The 20,339-nt window shown below is 44.0% G+C and overlaps 1 long non-coding RNA gene across 1 annotated transcript in view; it reads left to right on the forward strand.

Moving 5' to 3' along the window:
• Positions 1 to 386: 386 nt before the first annotated feature.
• Positions 387 to 20,339, forward strand: part of LOC309353833 — a 109,306-nt gene continuing 89,353 nt past the window's right edge. The window contains exons 1-2 of the long non-coding RNA XR_014162041.1: positions 387 to 623; positions 1,153 to 1,248. This is a non-coding gene — a long non-coding RNA (uncharacterized lncRNA). The remainder of the gene's footprint in view (positions 624 to 1,152; positions 1,249 to 20,339) is intronic.

Below are 20,339 nucleotides of genomic sequence, written 5' to 3' on the forward strand. Positions count from 1 at the left end.
TGAATCTCTGGAGCTGCTACCAATCAGTGTGGACAATACTCAGCGAGTTGAGCCAATGGCTTCACTTCGTATAAACCAGATTCCTGATTTCCTTTGCAAGAGCCTCCAGCCATGACGGTGCTTATTCTTTTGCTGAAAGATACGCTTAGAACAATATCATTGCCTAATGACAGGCTATCGCACTTCAGAATAAACCTTGGCAGCCGCTGTGTGTGAAATTGCAGCCTGCCCACCGCATGGTGTCTTGGTGGTCACACGCACGCATTCCCATGCAGATGCGCTACAGTCAAGATGCATATTCCCCCTCCCACAGTAATTTAACTTCTAGAGACCCTGGAGAGGGAGCTGAACCTTGCAGAACAACAACACAATGTTAACAAGGCATCGCCAAAAAGCTAAGGGGGTGGAAAGAGTGACACAGTAGGGGCAGTGATTTTACCCAGAAAAGGTAACAGAAAACAGGGGCTGTCCGTCGTAATTAGAGACAGCTGGATCTCATGAGCTTACCCCTGCATGATGGACAGGCAGACTCTCAAATGTTATTTTTATAGGACAATACCGCAATCGAATTATACCGTCACAACAGCAGTGTGTTCTTTCAAGGCTCTTTCTTCTGGCCCGAGGTAATAAACAAGTCAGACTCCACAGCAGTATCTTCTATTTATATCAGGAGCTCAGGTTTCTTCTTTGTCACTTCCCAGCACGGCTTCAGTCCCGCGGCCTTTGTGTGTGAGCCCGAACAACCCCTATTTAGGTTTTACATGCCATTTTCCTCGTTGGCTCCCTTCGGTGCCTCTTCAGAGACGTCGCTGCCATATTTTCACCTAAGCTAGACAGGGTTTTTTAAAATATATATATATAAAAAGAAGGGTTCCTGCCAAGAATGGCTTTAGACATCATCAGGCTGCAACAAGCCAGCCTACTAGTTGACACCTGAAGCACTGTTGCTTCACTGGAAATAGAAAAAAATGCTCCTCATAGACATTTTCTTTTGTCTGTGGCGGTAACTTAAAAACAACGGTCTCTTTATTGAAGCCAACTTGATTCCGTATTAAATTAATCACCCGCATCCAAGAGGGGGTAAAGGCTATAAAGTGAAGCACGGACGAACAGGAAATTAGAAAGCTAAAATTACCTGTTCTGTTCCCTCAGGAAGTCACCTATATGCTGATACAAATTCATGTCTTCTGCTTGCGAAGGTAATCCCACACCCTCAACGCAGACGAGAAACGCTTCAGCACACTCAAAGTAAGCCCAACTTATTTTTATTTTATTCATTTGTTAAATCTGCATACCGCCCTTAATCTGTAGATCTAAGGGTGGTTCACAACATAAAAAATACAACATGAAAACACAAAATACATGAGAGAAACAAGAACAAGAATCACAAACCCTTAAGCCTCCCTCCCTCCCCCACAAAGACAAATGAAGGAAAAGAGAACCAGGAAAGCTCCAATAGCCCTATTTATTTATTTATTTGTTGTACAGTGGTACCTCGGGTTAAGTACTTAATTCGTTCCGGAGGTCCATACTTAACCTGAAACTGTTCTTAACCTGAAGCACCACTTTAGCTAATGGGGCCTCCTGCTGCCGCCGCGCCGCCGGAGCCCAATTTCTGTTCTTATCCTGAAGCAAAGTTCTTAACCTGAAGCACTATTTCTAGGTTAGCGGAGTGTGTAACCTGAAGCGTATGTAACCTGAGGTACCACTGTATTTGTAACCCACCCTTTCTCTACAAGGTACCCAATGTGGCACATGTAGTCCTCTCCCCCCTCATTTAATCTTCGCAACAACCCTGTGAGGTAGGTTAGGCTGTGAGGCAGCGACTGGCCAAAGGTCACCCATTGAGCTTCATGGCAGAGTGGGGATTTGAACCCTGGTCTCCCAGGTCTTATTTTCACACTCCAACCACTATGCCACACTGACTAACTGGCATGAAAAGTCAAGTGACAGAAGGGGAGGAAACTGACAACTTGGTGTGAGGAGGGAATAGACTGGAACAGGACATATGGCAAGAAAATAGGGTGAATCTACACTGGTTGGTTTTAACGTTAAAAATGTGTTATAAAAACGTCACAACAGAGGGCGCTGCAAGGCAGCAATCTATTGGCAATGGGAAATTGCATTGAGAGCTATATAACAGGGTTTTTTTAAAAATAGCCTTTAATAGTGTTTTTACGTATCAGTGTAGATTCAGCCCTGGTCACAAGGAGAAGCAATTTTTGAATGTTTCCAGGGGAAGAAGAGAGGGATACATTTCTTAATAAATAAGGGTGGTATATAAATCTATTGATAAATTTAATAACAGAATCACTCCACCCTGCAACATATTGTTTGTGGGCTACAGAGGCAGTTTTAGGATAGCATGACTTGTGCGACTAGAGGGGGCGCCACAACAATGCTGTAGAATGGATTACAGGGGGGTTGGTTTAGCATCACGCAGGGCACCACTGAAATCTGAGAGCTCAAAGTCTGCCACTGCCTCAAGTATACACCCCATTCTAATATATGTGCATTACTTAAAAAGGTGTTGTTCAATTAACATCACAGTACCAAAATAGAAAGAAGCTGGACCATAAAGAAGGCTGATCGCTGAAGAATTGATGCTTTAGAATTATGGTGTTGGAGGAGACTCTTGAGAGTCCCATGGACTGCAAGAAGTTCAAACCTATCCATTCTTAAGGAAATCAGCCCTGAGTGCTCACTGGAAGGACAGACCGTGAAGCTGAGGCTCCAATACTTTGGCCACCTCATGAGAAGAGAAGACTCCCTGGAAAAGACCCTGATGTTGGGAAAGATGGAGGGCACAAGGAGAAGGGGACGACAGAGGACGAGATGGTTGGACAGTGTTCTCGAAGCTACCAGCATGAGTTTGACCAAACTGCGGGAGGCAATGGAAGACAGGAGTGCCTGGTGTGCTCTGGTCCATGGGGTCACGAAGAGTCGGACACGACTAAATGACTAAACAACAACAACAACCAAAATATAACAACAATATCAGCAATATAAAGCGCATAATATAACTATCACATCTTTAAAAAAGTAGAACATTATCAGCAAAGGTGATGAGAACAGGAACACCAGATAAAACAGGTCCCCGCTGAAAGCAACACAACCTGACAAATTAAAAGCCTACTGGAATATCCCAGAACTATCCCCAGCCCCCCAATAAAAACTAGAGAAAAGCAATCAAAGATGGCACCAGCTGAAACTCATGGGGCAAGAGAGTTCACAGTACAGTCGTACCTTGGAAGTCAAACGGAATCTGTTTGACTTCCAAAACGTTCAGAAACCAAAGCCCCGTCGGACATTCGGGTTCCAAAGAACGTTGGCAAACTGGAACAGTCACTTCCGGGTTTGTGGCATTCAGGAGCCAAAACGTCTGAGTACCAATGCTTTCGGGATCCAAGGTAAGCCTGTATTATTATTTTTTAATTCTAGATTTTCAAACACAGGGAATGTATTTGCTGAATCTCTATACTGCCCTCCATTTCAATAAGTTACGAGGATGGATTTTATGTAATGACGTCTTAGAATATTAAAAAGTATAATTAGAAGGATGCATTTGTTTTCCTCAGCTCCACAAGTAAGGATATGCATAAATGTGAACGCTGTTTTAAGAGGCAACATTCCCAGAGTACTAGATGTGGATGAATGCAACAATTGGTTGGTACTGTAGTGATCTTAAGGGAAATCACTCTAATATCCAGAACTGGATGTCATAAATATTCAAACAAGTGGGAGCTACAATAAAATGTTGCAGCGTGAATCGCTTCTCCATGACATTCAGCTCCATTTCTTCATGGATGTGGCTCCCATACTGCTCCCCGTAAGCATTTCATGTCCTCATTGCAGGGCTGGATTTAGTTTTGATGAGGCCCTAAACTATTGAAGGTAATGGGACCCTTTATATGTCCACAGTGGGTGGCGCTGTGGGTTAAACCACAGAGCCTAGGACTTGCTGATCAGAAGGTCAGCGGTTCAAATCCCTGCAATGGGGTGAGCTCCCATTGCTCAGTCCCTGCTCCTGCCAACCTAGCAGTTCGAAAGCACATCAAAGTGCAAGTAGATAAATAGGTACCACTCCAGTGGGAAGGTAAACGGCGTTTCCGTGCGCTGCTCTGGTTCGCCAGAAGCAGCTTAGTCATACTGGCCACATGACCTGGAAGCTGTACGCCGGCTCCCTCAGCCAATAAAGCGAGATGAGCGCTGCAACCCCAGAGTCGGTCATGACTCAACCTAATGGTCAGGGGTCCCTAACCCTAACCTATATGTCATATGGTAATTTATGGACCTAATACGTATCTAAAGCCATTTGCACATGCAGAATATAGGCACCCGATATATAGCAAACCAGTGCTATATATGAGCAAACCAGTGATATTTTAGGGAGCAGGCTAGCAGGCGGGGGCCATGACTTACATCATAGGAGCCCACACAACACAAAACACTGTTGCTGTATGTAGGTTTTATTTTATTTGTTTTTTATCTTATGTTTTGGAAATGTACATCCAGTGTTTTATTCCTTTTTTAAAAAAAATTGGCTCCCTAAAGAGTGGTGCCCTAAGCTATAAGTTGTTTAGCTTATACGTAAATCTGGCACTACCTCATTGGGTTGGTTTTGCTACTTCCACTCAGTTCCCCATGTAGTTTAGTTTTTCTCCATCCCCCCATTTTTTATATATTTTTTAAAAAATGTCCTCCTGAACATCTTGGAGTTCTCCCAATTGGGAAAGATACTTCCTGCTTGGGTTTGGAGGCTGCCACTTTGGAAACATTTGCAACAACATTCAAGCCTGAATGTCAGAAACAGAAATAATGATGGATGGGTAGATATATATTTAAGCTGTCACAGACAATTGTTGAAGATATCATTCCTTTCACATGGATTTGCTTCATGCCGTCTGCTCATGTCACATGATAGCTAAGGCTGTGAAAGAATTGTTAAAAACAAGTCCTGAAATCATAGAAATTAACATTGTACATCTTCTTGGCAATTTTTTAAATTTATTTTTTTGCGGGGGGGAAATTGTTGTCGAAGAACTGACATCAAACTTATCAGTAGTGGCAAAAGGCTACATTGGGACAAACTGAAAATTCGTTTTAACCCTTGAAGAAGAATAAAAAAAAAAATAACTACTCACTCCAGATCCTGAAGCCGAGGCTGAGGCTCCGATACTTTGGCCACCTCATGAGAAGAGAAGACTTCCTGGAAAAGACCTTGATATTGGGAAAAATTGAGGGCACAGGGAGAAGGGGACGACAGAGGACAAGATAGTTGGACAGTGTTCTCGAAGCTACTAACATGAGTTTGACCAAACTGTGGGAGGCAGTGGAAGACAGGAGTGCCTGGCGTGCTCTGTTCCATGGGGTCATGAAGATGTTGGACACCACTAAACAACTAAACAACAACAACAAACCAATCACTCAGTTAACTTACAGTGGAACCCTAAAAATGCTTACTCAGAATACTTTTTCACTTCAATGGGCCATGCTCCCAGGTAAGTAGGTATCAGATTTCATTCCTTGTTTATTAGAACCCCATGACAGTAAATGTTTCATTACATTGTTGAAAGACTAAATATGTTTGGTGGAAACTGGAATTATAATTTTACAGGCAATGCTCAAAATACAATACAAAGACAACCTGGGGGTCGGCTGTTAGTTCCTGGCAGAACATCTGTTTTGCATGCAGATTTCAAGTTCAAATCCCCTCATCTCCAGTCTAAAACCCTGGTGCATTGCTGCCAGGTAGTTTAAGTAAAGGGACCCCTGACCATTAGGTCCAGTCGTGACCGACTTTGGGGTTGTGGCGCTCATCTCACTTTATTGGCCGAGGGAGCCGGCGTACTACTTCTGGGTCATGTGTCCAGCATGACTAAGCCGCTTCTGGGGAACCAGAGCAGAGCACGGAAACGCCGTTTACCTTCCCGCCAGAGCAGTACCTATTTATCTACTTGCACTTTGAGGTGCTTTCAAACTGCTAGGTTGGCAGGAGCAGGGAACGAGCAACGGGAGCTCACCCCGTCCCGGGGATTCGAACCGCCCACCTTCTGATTGGCAAGTCCTAGGCTCTGTGGTTTAACCCACAGCGTCACCAGGTAGTTTAGGCAATACCAAACTAAATGACTTGGCTTAAGACAGATTCCTATTGTCCTCCTATTCTTCTTTCGCTTCCCTGAGAAACACTGAGGAGCTTCTGCCAATCAGTGAAGACAATACTCAGCTAAATGGGCCAGTGTTCTGACTCACTATGAGACAGGTTCTGGCGTTCCTAACTATTTCCTTTCAATATTTTCTTTTTTAAAAGAAAGAGTTCTGTGGAGATGATACCACATATTCCTTTGCATATAAGGTCACTGCTAGGGGCACACACTGCTAGGGGCTATGTCTTGGAAAAGTTTGGTGGCATTATCTTGCAGTGGGATTCAGAGACTGCTCCTCAGAAGAGGAAAGGCTTTTCCAAGTAGCCACGAGTGCCAAGGAAAACATTAAAGCAAGCTCTGCCAAAACCCACTAGCATTTGGAACATCAATGAGCTGAAGGAAATCACTAGGAAGAAAGATGAGTTTAAAGATAAGTGTACAGTTTTGAATGAAGATGTAGGAACGGGTGTGAGGAACCACATATGTGGTCGGCAATATGTTCCTTTACTTTGCTGTTTCGCTGGCATCCCTGTTTTCCTTTCTGTGGTTAGCAAAATGCTGCTCCCAGCTTTTCCATTTGAATTAAACGCCCGCATTCTGCAAAACCCATTTGTAAAAGCACTTTAAAAGTTAAGGCCCATCTCTCTTTTCAATTCACTCCTATGGAGTATGACCAAAAAATGAAAACATCATGTTCTTGGAGGAGGTATTTGGGTCCCACTCATCTGTGTGGGGTTTATTTTCCACATTTAGTTTTATCGCCTGTTTCGTATTGCCAACATCTGTGAAAAGAATTCTTGTTACCTTCCCATGGTTAAAGTGATCAGAGCACCACAATAACTTCTCGTTTTGCTCTACAAAGCTTTTTCTTTTTGAAAAGGTGGCATTTCTTCCCCTGCCTTCTCAAACTTCTCTGAGCAGAATTCACTAAATTTCAAGTTCAGATGTGACACAGAATAAGAAAGGGATTTTTTTCCCCTGTTATGGTTTAAATGCTTTCAGAATTCTCTCTTGACTGTCTTCCTTCTCTTCCACTACTTTTGATCTGCTTTGTCTTTTGTTAGCATACATTTGAAATATTCTTTCTTCAGATGACAGGAACTTAGGCAAGATCTTGGCTCTCCCTCAATGTATTCACAGCAGCTTAAATAAGGGTTGGACTTTTCGCTACATAATTAGAGGAAGAGAAGGGAAATAAGTACACCAGTGCTTCAGAAGGGGGAACACACATCTGGAGAAGTGGCTTTGGAGTGTTGTATTTCTTTACGCAATCCAAAAGTGAGGTAGCACTTTCTTTAACCATGAACTCTGATTCTCCCTGCTGTGGGAATGCTCTAAATAGCTTGTGGTTTAGACTTCCCAGAGTTTGAAGAGGCTCTGTGCTCCCCAAGTGTGTTGGAGTGCAAATCTAACCAGTCTATATTTTAAAAGGAGAGGAAAATAATCCCAACATGGTTCTTCTGGGCCTCACAGTCTCCATGCACCATATTTGCCACACACCCTTCCTTCGATTTATTGTGTAAAGATGGGAACTCACACTCTTGCTGTTGGTTCAGGGGATTGCAGGCCTATCTCCCATAGGGCTTCAGAGCGTGCTTTGATGGATGATGTGGAAAAGTTATCTTAGTCCACAAGTAAGTTCTTTTATTATTATTATTTCTGATCAAAAGTTAACAGCCTAGCTTTTTGCACCAGGGAAGGATATTCCGGAACCTCCAGGAAGTTAATAATGAGCTACTTAAAGCCCTGGTGGTTTGCGAGACATTGGTGGATGAGATTAAAAATGTTTATCAAATGAATGACACCAAAGGGAACTCAAGAAAAACTGTTATAAGACACCTTGAAAGCTATTGTGAGAAGCAAAGTAATCAACCGTGCTCTGTGCGGGAAGAGAAGGGTTTTCAGGCAAAAGCAACAGCTTCTCTGAAACAGTTCAAAGACAAGAAAAACAACATGCAAAAACAACAAAAAGCCGGGAAAGATACTAAAAGAACTAATTAATGTCTGAGGTGAACATATTGCATTGATCACAGTTAGAGTCAGAATATTATGAACAAAGTTAACTAAGCGCTAAGACCGTAGCAAATGAATGCCAAACTCGAAGGGTGGGGAGTGACATATTGATGTCACAATGAATAGAACAAAGGGAACATTAAAGTTGACCCGTGCACCGTTGGGGAAAACTTTGGCAGGTTTTTTTTCTTTTAATGAAAACGAGTCGAGAACAATGCCCATTTGATTAGAAGACAATTTAACAAAGTGCACTGCTTACAAAAGAACGGAAAACGCTGCTGAATGTGTGCCTCTCCTAGTGAAAACAAAGAGCTGGCGTGTGTGTGGAACACTTTATTGATGTGAAAAATCACAGGTCCCGTCCCGGGGGCGCTGCTTCCTCTGCCAAGAACAGCTATGGCGCACAAACATAAGGCAATAGGCAACTTTAGCTGCTAAAGATAATGAAGCCCACCCCCAATCTTTGATTGGATGGTATCAAAGAAGGAAAAATCAGAGGGAAATCTAAGCCCTGCTCAGGCATTCAAAGAACACATAGATTCATAGAATCATAGAGATGGAAGGGACCTGCGGCAACATCTAGTTCATTCCAAATATGCAGCTGTCCCATCCAGGGATCAAACTTGCAACCTTGGCATTATCAGCACCACGCTCTACCCAACTGAGATATCCATAAGGGAAAAAAGGTAAAGGTAAAAGTAAAGGTAAAGGAACCCTGGATGGTTAAGTCCAGTCAAAGGCAACTATGGAGTTGCGGCACTCATCTTGCTTTTCAGGCCGAGAGAGCTGGTGTTTGTCCACAGGCAGCTTTCTGGATCATGTGGCCAGCATGGCTACACCGCTACTGGCACAATGGAACACCGTGACGGAAACCAGAGCGCATGGAAACACTGTTTATCTTCCTGCTGTAGTGGTACCTATTTATCTACTTTCGAACTGCTAGGTTGGCAGGAGCCGGGACAGAGCAAAGGGAGCTCACTCCGTCGCGGGGTTTCGAACCTCCAACCTTCTGATCGGCAATCCCAAGAGGCTCAGAGGTTTAGACCACAGCGCCACCTGCGTGCATGGGGGAATAAAGTGTAGAGGAACGTGCCTACATGCATGCAGGTCCCACCACAGACCACAGTCTTCTCCGTTATGGCGAGATGAATTGTGCTTCTGCTTAAACTATGGGGATTATTTCTAAATGTGCATAAATGCATATATCCTGATGAATTAACAAGTCCAAAACGATTTTATTTTTTTTTGAGGTTAGAGAGAAGCGACAGCTCTATATGGTTCCTATGAAGCCTCAGGTCTACTGCCTTTAATTTAGGGGAGATTTGGTAAATCCCTTTCCCCCTTAACAAAGAAGTCCAGGACTTTTCTTATCCTTAGGGCCCCAGGCACAAGTAAACAGAGCTTTCAAAGTCAGGCTCCCCCCCTTCCTCCTCCAACCAATTAATTCCTTTCTCGAAGTTCACTCAAAACCTTGCCCAACTATCCAATCCGCTCCTTAGTGTCTCCCACACTTCCAATCTGTCATTGCCTGTGATGCTGAGATAAAGGGAAATTGCCGCCCAATTACACCTTCCACACAGCTGTGTTTACTTCCAACTTGGGTGGGGGTGAATTGGCACAGCAAAGAGGTCTCTCCAGCTTCGGTCAACATATCAATCAGCATACACAAGTGTTGTGCAAATCTGTCTTTTCTGTGGTGATGCATATTTTTGGGGGTACCAATGTGGGCACTCTACGTAGGCTGAATGTTCTTTGGTTTCTTCAAACCAGCAAGTCCTGGGCCACAGTGAGTGGTGTTTGCCTCTGCCACTAGATACTTCCGAACTCTCCTGACAAAATCAGCGTCATTGACAGCCTGAGAACATACGGTCAACATTTCTCCGATGTAAATAGGGATTTCTTCCTCTTCTTCTTCTATTCCAACCCCACCATCTGACTGCATTGCCCAACCACACTAGATGGCTTCCAACATACGGTGGTACCTCAGTTTTCGAACGTAATCCGTTCCAGAAGGCCGTTCAAATTCTGAAACATTCAAAAACTGAAAACTCAGTACAGAAGCCTCAAAATGGAAAACTCAATACGGAAAACCCAATATGGAAGCCGCGTTTCATGTTCGACTTCTGAGGAGCATTTGAAAACTGAAACATTTACTTCCGGGTTTACGGTGTTCGAAAACCGAAATGTTCGTCAACAGAGACGTTTGAAAACCGAGGTACCACTGTATATAAAAACATAATAAAACATCAAACCTTATTGTGCCTGGACTTCCTTCCATCCCTTCAACGCTTTTCATGTCTCAAATCTTTTCTTACAGTTTCTTATTTACACTCCATCCACATCACAAAATTTACATTAATCCTGGTACAGTTTTAAAATTCTTACAATTACTCCGTATATATTCAACAAATTTACTCCAATCCTTTTCGAACTTTGCTTCTTTTTGGTTCCGAATCTTATAAGTCAATTTCGCCAATTCTTTGTATTCAAACATTTTTGTCTGCCACTCCATTAAAGTTGGGATTTCTTGGGATTTCCATTTCTGAGCCACTAAGATTCTAGTGGTGATCGTTGTGTACATGAATAGTTTGTAATCTTCCTTTTTTAATTCATCCCCTGTTATCCCTAGCAAAAATGCTTCTGGTTTCTTTGGGAAAGTGTATTTAAATAGCTTTCACAGGGCTGTGGCCACGACTGGACCTAATGGTCAGGGGTCCCTTTAACAACTACTTCTTCTTCTTCTTCTTCTTCTTCTTCTTCTTCTTCTTATTCGGCAGCTTCCAACATATATAAAACATAACAAAACATTAGACAGCAAAAAACATCTGTATACAGAGCTGCCGTCTGATGTCTTTTAAAGGTTGTATAAGTTACTTATCTCCTTGGCTCAGGGGTTGCAAAACTTCATCCCCTCCAACATTTCTCTGTTGAAAATAGGGATGTCCTAAGGAAAAGCAGGACATTCTGAGATTGAATCAGAAACTAGAATGGCTTATGTAAGTCTGGGACTGGAAAATACAGGCACTTGGAGGGGCTGTGAGAACCAGGATATATTTTTGAAAGGTCTAACAGGGTACCAATCGGAATGGCAACCTCTGCCACTGTATAGTTAGAGGGGAAACTATTCAAGCAAGGCGATGTGAGTTTATTTTCAGTAAGCCATTAGAATTCCAGTATGCCCGATGTAAAACACCTCTCCTAGGAAGACTAACATTCTTTTCTACCTACGTCAAACAACAAGGAAAAATAACTAGCGAGTTCCTGAACCTTGAATCTCAGGTCATAAAATTCAAAGGAGGAAAAAAGACTTTCACTGAAACCAAAGGAAACAGCCCAATTCGACAGTGGAAGCTGGAGTGTGACAACACATGTTTGTGCAATATGGCCATATATGGGAACAGAGCATGTAAAAAGCAGGCACTGAAAATAATCAAAGGTTGAAAATGTTAGTAAGCCTACTAAATTGCCAAGAATCAAAGAAGTTGCCTTGGCTTTTAAAGGGACCCTTGACTGTGTAATGAAGCCTTGGATGAGAAAAAGCACCGCTGACCATTTCAGCTTTACCATTTCATATTTGAGAAGTAGCTCGTCAGAAGGACTGCATTTGCAAAAAAGCAAAGTGGTGGTGCATGTGGCGTTTGCCCACTCATTATGGAGATGTCGTACTGGGGGGCAGAAAGAAAGGGTTAATAGGTTGGACCAATAAGAAAGCCCAGGGGCAGAGCCTAACTGTGTTTAAGGCTCAATGCAGCGGTTTTGGCAGTTAGTTCAGTTGGTTTCTTGTGGGTGGGAGGCATAGGAGTCAGAGTGAGTTAGAGACAGAGAGTGTAAATCAGATTACAGTGTTTCAAAGTACCATATTTTTCACTCCATAGGGCGCACCTAGTTTTTAGGGGGGGAAATAAAGAAAGAAAAAATTATCCAGCTTGGCTTCCTCTTTAGCCACGCACAACCTCTCCAGCTGGGAGAGGCTGCGCGCGGCTTTGGCAGAAGCCAAGACAGCGAGCGGGATAGCGCTGCGCTCCCCGGGCTTCGGGCTGCAGGCTGCTATCCGCAAGCCTTCGGAGCCCGGCGGGAACTCCTGCTGTGCTCCGAAGGCTTGTGGATAGCTTCCTGAAGCCTGGAGAGTGAGAGGCGTCGGTGTGCACCGACCCCTCTCACTCTCCAGGCTTCAGCGAAAGCCTGCATTCGCCCCATAGGACACACACACATTTCCCCTTCATTTTAGGAGGGGAAAAAGTGCGTCCTATAGAGCGAAAAATACGGTATTTAAAACTTGTTTGCATTCACAATACAGTGGTACCTCTGGTTGCGAACGGGATCCGTTCTGGAGGCCTGTTCGCAACATGAAAAGTGCGCAACCCGCAGCGGCGTGTCTGTGCATGCGCATGATGTCATTTTGTGCATGTGTGAGCGGCGAAACCTGGAAGTAACCCTTTCTGGTACTTCTGGGTTGCAGTGGGACGTAATCTGAAAGAACATAACATGAAGCGGACATAACATGAGGTATAACTGTAAACTGGAATCTTTGTTAATACTGTTAAGTTGTGGGAGAACATATCAGACAACACAGCGATTCTTCAAACAGCTCTTGTTTATTCACAGGCCAGAACAGAACTGAACTGAAGGGTTCAGTTAGCCTGCTTATATAGAGCTCCAGTACAGTGTAACTGTAACAACTTTCTAAAACTATCCAATCACTGAACATCACTTTCGATCCCTTATTTGCATAACTATCTACAGTATCCCCCTGCTGGCCCAGGGTGAGAACTTCAGTACATAACAAATACGTTACAACCGGACTGAGTCTGAATATATTACTGAGGAAACCTGGTTGGTGGCAGTGGAAGAGATAAGATGTGGTGGTGCAGGGTCAATAGTCCGTGGAACGACCGGGGGCTCTGTGCGAACGCCACAGTGCAGAATGAGACTTTCAAGCTAATAGGTAATAAAACAGCCCCCTGTTCAGGATTCATAGAATTGCAGAGTTGGGAGGGATCCCAAGGGTCATCTAGTCCGACCCCCCTGCAATGCAGGAATTGCTACTAAAGAAGCCACGGCAGATGGCCACACAACCTCTGCTTAAAAAACCTCCAAAGGAGAGTCCACCACATTCCAAGTGAGTCTGGTCCACTGTCCAACAGCTCTTCCTGTCAGAAAGTTTTCCTGATGTTTAGTCGGAAGGTCTCTTTTTTTGTAACTTGAATCCATTGGTTCAGGAGAAAACAAGCTTGCCCCCATCTTCCATGTGACAGACCTTTAGATATTTGAAGATGGCTCTCAAATCTCTCACTCTCCTCTTTTCCAAGCAAACATAATTATAATTATAGTTATAATTATAATACAGTCATACCTCATGTTACGGACGCTTCAGGTTACGTGTTTTTGGGTTACAGACTGTGGGAAACCCGGAAGCACCGGAACGGGTTACTTCTGGGTTTCGTCACTCAGGCATGCGCAGAAGTGCTAAATCGCACTTTGCACTTGCACAGAAGCGCCGAATCGCACCTGCGCAGATGCGTTGCTTCAGGATGCAATCGCTGCAGGTTGCAGATGTGCCTCCGTCACGGATTACGTCCGCAACCCGAGGTTCCCCTGTATAATAATGATGTATTATTTATACCCCACCCATCCGGCTGGGTTTCTCCAGCCACTCTGGGTGGCTCCCAACAGACAGAATATTAAAAACACGATAAAACAACAAACATTAAAAACTTCCCTGAACAGGGCTGCCTTCAGATGTCTTCTAATTTCAGATAGTTTTTTATTTGCTTGACATCTGATGGGAGGGCATTCCACAGGGCGGGCTCTACTACTGAGAAGGCCCTGTAACCTCACTTCTCGCAGTGAGGGAACCACCAGAAGGCCCTCAGATCTGGACCTCAGTGACCGGGCTGAACATACCCAACTCCCTCAACTGTTCCTCATAGGGCTTGGTTTCTGACCCTTGATCATCTTGCTCATTCTCTTCTGCACACCTTCCAGCTTCTCAAGATCCTTCTTAAATTGTGGTGCTCAGAACTGGACATAGTATTCCATGTGTGGTCTGACCAAAGCAGAACAGAGCAGGACTATTACAGTGGTACCTCGGGCTACAGACGCTTCAGGTTAGAGACTCCGCTAACCCAGAAATAGTACCTCGGGTTAAGAACCTTGCTTCAGGATGAGAACAGAAATTGTGCGGCAGCGCAGCAGCAGCGGGAGGCCCCATTGGCTAAAGTGGTACCTCAGGTTAAGAACAGTTTCAGGTTAAGAATGGACCTCCAGAACGAATTAAGTTCTTAACCCGAGGTACCACTGTATTTCCCTTGATCTGGACGCTATACATCTGTCGATGCAGCCTAGAATAGCATTTGCTTTTTTTCTGCTGCACCAGACTGTTGACCCGTGTTAAGCTTATGTTCAACTAAGACCCCTAGATCCGTTTCACATGTACTCCTGGCAATCCAGATGTCCAGTTTTAACAGAATTAGACAGCACTGCTACGTATACTTACCTGGGAGTAAGCCCCAATGAAGACATGCACAGGACTGTAAACATGTATAGAGTTATGCTGCAAGACACGAAAAAACCTGCTATGCACTGTAGAATTCAGAAGGACTTGATTCCAAGTAAACCTACATAGAAATAGACTGCAAGATTACTGCCTCTTTCTTGTTAGGGCTTCATTGAATTCTTAGCATGCAGATCAATTTATGTCTTTTGTTCCAGGCTCATCAGCTAGGCATTGTGCCCTTGGGACAGGCATCCCTGAACTCAGCCCTCCAGATGTTTTGGGGCTACAATTCCCATCATCCCTGACCACTGGTCCTGTTAGCTAGGGATGATGGGAGTTGTAGTCCCAAAACATCTGGAGGGCTGAGTTTGGGGGTGCCTGCCTTGGAAGCTAGAAACATGGATAACAATCCCCATCTCATCATATGGGAGCAGGGGAATCAGAAGTACACAGTGTTTATGATTTAGCAACTCTTTCACCATCCCGATTGTGTGAACAAAGAGCTAGTTAATGTTGCTTAGGAAGGGACTAAGCCACATTAATTCATCTTGTGAATGTCCTCTCCTGTAACGGTTCAGGGATCACTGGATTCATGAAAGCTCCTGTTGAATGTTTGTATGAAACAGTCTGTTTGTGCAATTGGTGTTGCAGCAGATCAGGATCTGCCAAATCTTTATTACCAGATTTCCTGTATTAATTACAAAAGGAAAAACAAACAAACAAACAAAGGAACATTTCATGAAATCCTATCTGGTCACTGCCAGTACCCTATTCAATTAGGCAGTTAGGATCTATTGCAGTGCAGTCCTATGCATTTGTACTCAGAAGTAAGTTCTGCACTAAAATCAGTGGGGCCTGCTCCCCATAAGTGTGTGTATAGGACTGAACATTCACAGCTTCATGTTTACTGGCAAACTGATCCATTTGCTTTTCCCGTCATTGAAATATATAAATTATATATAACATACAGTACGTGCTCTCTGAGCCCTGTAAAGTAGAAACAAAGCCAGATTTTAAATATCAGCAAATCCGCAATAAGTAATGGGTTGTATTTGCTGATTTTGCAGCACTTTTACTGGCATGTGATGGACATTTGCCAGTATTTTTTTTAATTATTATTTTAAAACCCAGCTGTTTGCAGTGATTCATTTCCTTACATTTCCCCAATGACCCATAGCAAACCAGAGCAACCCTTTTGAAAGTAATAGTTGCCAAGATTAGTGTTGCTTTTTAAAAAAACAAAACAAAACTCCCAGGCTTTTAGAATTGAGTTTGTTAGGTGATTTCCCCACCCTAACCCTTGGAGTTAAGTTGCAGCTATTCCCACTAATAAAAATAGAATTCCCAGTGGACAAGTGTAATAAGTACACAATGCACTATCTGGTTAGGATACTAGGCCAATAGCCACGAGGGCCTCTTCATGAATTATCTTTCAAAACACATGTCTTCCCATGGCCAAAAGGCAGCCAGTTATGAGCTCCATACAGCTGATATAATACACATATCTTAAACCACCCAATGTGGGGTGTGTGTGTGTGGCTATGAAACAGGTGCACTTTGAACCAGCGCTGAGTGAAAGGGGAGGGGCGTTTTTTTCTTTTCATGAACAAATACACTTTGGCAAGCTTTCTATTTTGGATGAAAAGGGCAAAAACATTTCAAGGACATGTGTTGCGTCTTGTGATCAATTATGTTCCCTAATGCTACGAGTGAGAGTGACAGAAGACTCATCCGTACTGGTGAGTTATAACAATAAAAAGGTGTTATAAAAGTGGGACACCAGAGGGTGCTGTAGAGCAGCAATCTGTTGCCAATGTGAAATTGCATTGAGAGCTTTTTTATGGCGTATTCTTATAGCGTTTTCCAGGTCAGTGTAGATCCAGCCAGAGTTTGGTCCAGGCTCTGAAGTGATAGTGACATGGAACACCTGACAAAAGCAAGGGTGGTGTAGCAGACATGTTTATGAGCATCCTGACGCCCAGCAGACATGAGGGCACAGATTCCATCTGCCTTCATTATAATTCTGATGATTGTAGTGAAACGGAAAAACAGCCATCAGACATTTTTTAACTAAAAGGCAATTTAGCCCAAGGCACATTAGCAGATGGCCCAGATAAATAGGGAAAAATAAGTCGAATGCAGAGAGAAAAACGGAATACTCAGTTTCCGAGTTCTCTCTGTCTCTCTCTCACCCCCAATGGTAATCCATTTAAACTATGCAAAACTCTACTTAATCTCAAGTGCTTCTCAGAGGGCGCGAGGGGGTGAAAAGTGGCCTAGAGCAAAAATTTAGTTACCTTTTCCCAATAGGCAATAAGATCTCATTATTTCAGCGTCACAGTAATGAAATGCAGAGCTATGCACACTGAACTTCCCATGCACAGGGGAACGTAAGGCAATATCCAGGATTTTATATTTCTGAATGCAGAAGAAAAATAATATGAGGATGTAGCCACAAAAAAACCCCCTGACTTTCTCTTTCAGTATCTCTCTCCTCCATCCCATCCTAAAGAAAAAATAAAAAGAGCTTTTGCACAGCAGAAGTATGAGCAAGGAAGATTAAATGAGGAAAAACTAGAACCGTACAGAGTTCCTGAACCCCTAGAGGTTTACATGTACAGGCCTTCCTTTCACAGGCATCTCGGTAGTGATGCCTGCCCTGCGGAACGCCCTCCCATCAGATGTCAAGGAAATAAACAACTATCTGACTTTTAGAAGACATCTGAAGGCAGCTGTGTTTAGGGAAGCTTTTAATGTTTGATGTTTTATCGTGTTTTTAAGACAGAAGTACTGTTTTGGGGGGACAGGGGGCGGGCGGTTGTGGAGGACACCCTGGTCCTGAATGGGGTAACTGTGCCCCTGAAGGACCAGGCGTGCAGCCTGGGAGTCATTTTGGATTCACAGCTGTCCATGGAGGCACAGGTTAATTCTGTGTCCAGGGCAGCTGTTTACCAGCTCCACTTGGTACACAGGCTGAGACCCTACCTGCCTGCGGACTCTCTTGCCAGAGTGGTGCAGGCTCTAGTTATCTCCCGCTTGGACTACTGCAATGCGCTCTACGTGGGGCTACCTTTGAAGGTGACCCAGAAAATGCAATTAATGCAGAATACGGCAGCTAGACTGGTGACTGGGAGTGGCCGCCAGGACCACATAACACCGGTCCTGAGAGATCTGCATTGGCTCCCAGTACGTTTCCGAGGACAATTCAAAGTGTTGGTGCTGACCTTTAAAGCCCTAAACAGCCTCAGTCCTGTATACCTGAAGGAGCGTCTGCAACCCCATCGTTCAGCCCGGACACTGAGATCCAGCTCTGAGGGCCTTCTGGTGGTTCCCTCCCTACAAGAGGTGAAGCTGGAGGGAACCAGGCAGAGGGCCTTCTCGGTAGTGGCGCCCGTCCTGAGGCACGCCCTCCCATCAGATGTCAAGGAAATAAACAACTATCTGACTTTTAGAAGACATCTGAAAGCAGCCCTGTTTAGGGAAGCTTTTAATGTTTGATGGTTTATCGTGTTTTTAATATTCTGTTGGGAGCCACCCAGAGTGGCTGGGGAATCCCAGCCAGATGGGCGGGGTATAAATTTATTATTAGTAGTAGTATTAGTATTAATATTAGTATTATTACAAGAGTTAACTTTTCCTACCATCTCTGCATCTTGAGTGCTGACGTGCACCTGAACCAGCCCTGGCACATAAGCATCTGCATAGTGCTGTTCAGGCCTTTTCTCCACAAATATATATATTTTTAAAGTCTTCAGAAGGGTGTGTGGGACGACTCTGCAGACCCTGCCGTGTGCACTGCCCCACTTGACATAAAGGTATTCTGCACAGGGTCTGCAAAGATACAGCTCTCTGTGTGGAGGTGCTCCAATTGTTCAGGCTCCCAACCGGAAGGTCTGTCTGAGCATGCAGCCAGCACATGTGGCCAGGAACAGCCACTTCTGTGCTTCTGTACATTTACCTTACACGTAGGGATGATGTGAGCAAGGCTTATTCATTTATTTACTTTTAGGACTCGTATCCCACCGTCGACAATAGAAGAGGCACAGGACAGGTCACATTACATAGAATCAACCCAATACGTCCATGGGCACCAGAATTAGATTGAAAACCAATTGTTCCTCCACCGTTCAACTTAGAATCATAGATTGTAGAGTTAGAAGGGACCACGAGGGTCATCTAGTCCAACCCCCTGCAATGCAGGATTCTTTCACCCATTTTGGGGTGAAACTTTGGGGAAGTTTTTAACATTTGAAGTTTTATTCTGTTTTTAGTTTTCTGTTGGGAGCTGCCTAGAGTGGCTTGGGAAACCCAGCCAAATGGGCGGGGTATGTATGTATGTATGTATGTATGTATGTATAAATAAATAAATAAATAAATAAGTAAGTAAGTTGTTGTTCTTCTTCTTGTTGTTGTTGTTGTTGTTGTTAAACCCACAAACTTGGGATTAAGAGTCTCATGCTCTACCAACTGCGCCATCCCTCAGTGCCGAACTATATTAAAACAAACTGAACTATATGAAAACAAACAGAAGTCGAAAAGAAGAATCGAAAGCTGCTTTAATAATAATAATAATTATAATTATAATTATACTCCACCCTCCCTGGCCAGAGCTGGGCTCAGGGTGGCTAACACCAGTAAAATTACAGTAAAAACATAATGGGGGGGAAACCAATTTAAAATACAGGTTAAAATGCAATTTAAAATGCAGCCTCATTTTAAAGTAGCCCATAGATCAAAACCATAACGGGAGGGAAACATAAGGGTCAGACTGAGTCCAAACCAAAGGCCAGGCAGAACAGCTCTGTCTTGCAGGCTCTGTGGAAAGATGTCAAGTCAGATACTGAGTCAGATCATTGGGCCTTGGAGCTCAGTATGTCTACACTGACAGCAGCTTTCCAGGGCTTCAGGCGGATTGCTCTGCCAGCCCTGCTTGGAGATGCTGGGGATTGAACCTTTGACTTTCTGCATGCAAACCACATGCTCTACCACTGACTATGGCTTTCCCAAGTTCCCAGTGCTAGCGCCAGCCTAAGTTCCAGAGGAATAGAGCGCTCTACAATGAAGATGCTGCCACTGAGAAACTTTTCTGAGTTTCAGCCATTCACTAGGTGTGTCTCAAAGGGTATCTGTGGCTCATCTCAGCTCATGGGAGGACAGGATCTCCTTCAAGTAACCGTTTCATAGCATGAGGTCGTAGCTTAGGGGTGGAACCTAGAGAGCTGCTGCCAGTGCTCCTGTAAGGTGAACCAATGGTCTGACTTGATATACAGCAGCACCATTGTGTGTCTGTTGTGAACCATGCCCTTGATGCAACCCAAAAGGTCTTTCAGTGTGGTGTAGTGCCAGTGTGGTGTAGTGGTTAAGAGGTGGTAGCCTCGTAATCTGGTGAACCGGGTTCGCTTCCCCGCTCCTCCACATGCAGCTGCTGGGTGATCTTGGGCCAGTCACACTTCTCTGAAGTCTCTCAGCCTCACTCACCTCTCAGAGTGTTTGTTGTGGGGGAGGAAGGGAAAGGAGATTGCGAGCCACTTTGAGACCCCTTAGGGTAGTGATAAAGCAGGATATCAAATCCAAGCTCCTCCTCTTCTTTCTTTTTAGGATTAATCCAAACCATACAGCCAAATGCTCCCATCTATTTTGATCTTGTTCTCCATCAGACATTCCATAAGCCATACTGTTAAATA

This window comes from Podarcis melisellensis (assembly GCF_964234715.1).
Source record: "Podarcis melisellensis genome assembly, chromosome: 12".
NCBI lineage: Eukaryota > Metazoa > Chordata > Lepidosauria > Squamata > Lacertidae > Podarcis > Podarcis melisellensis.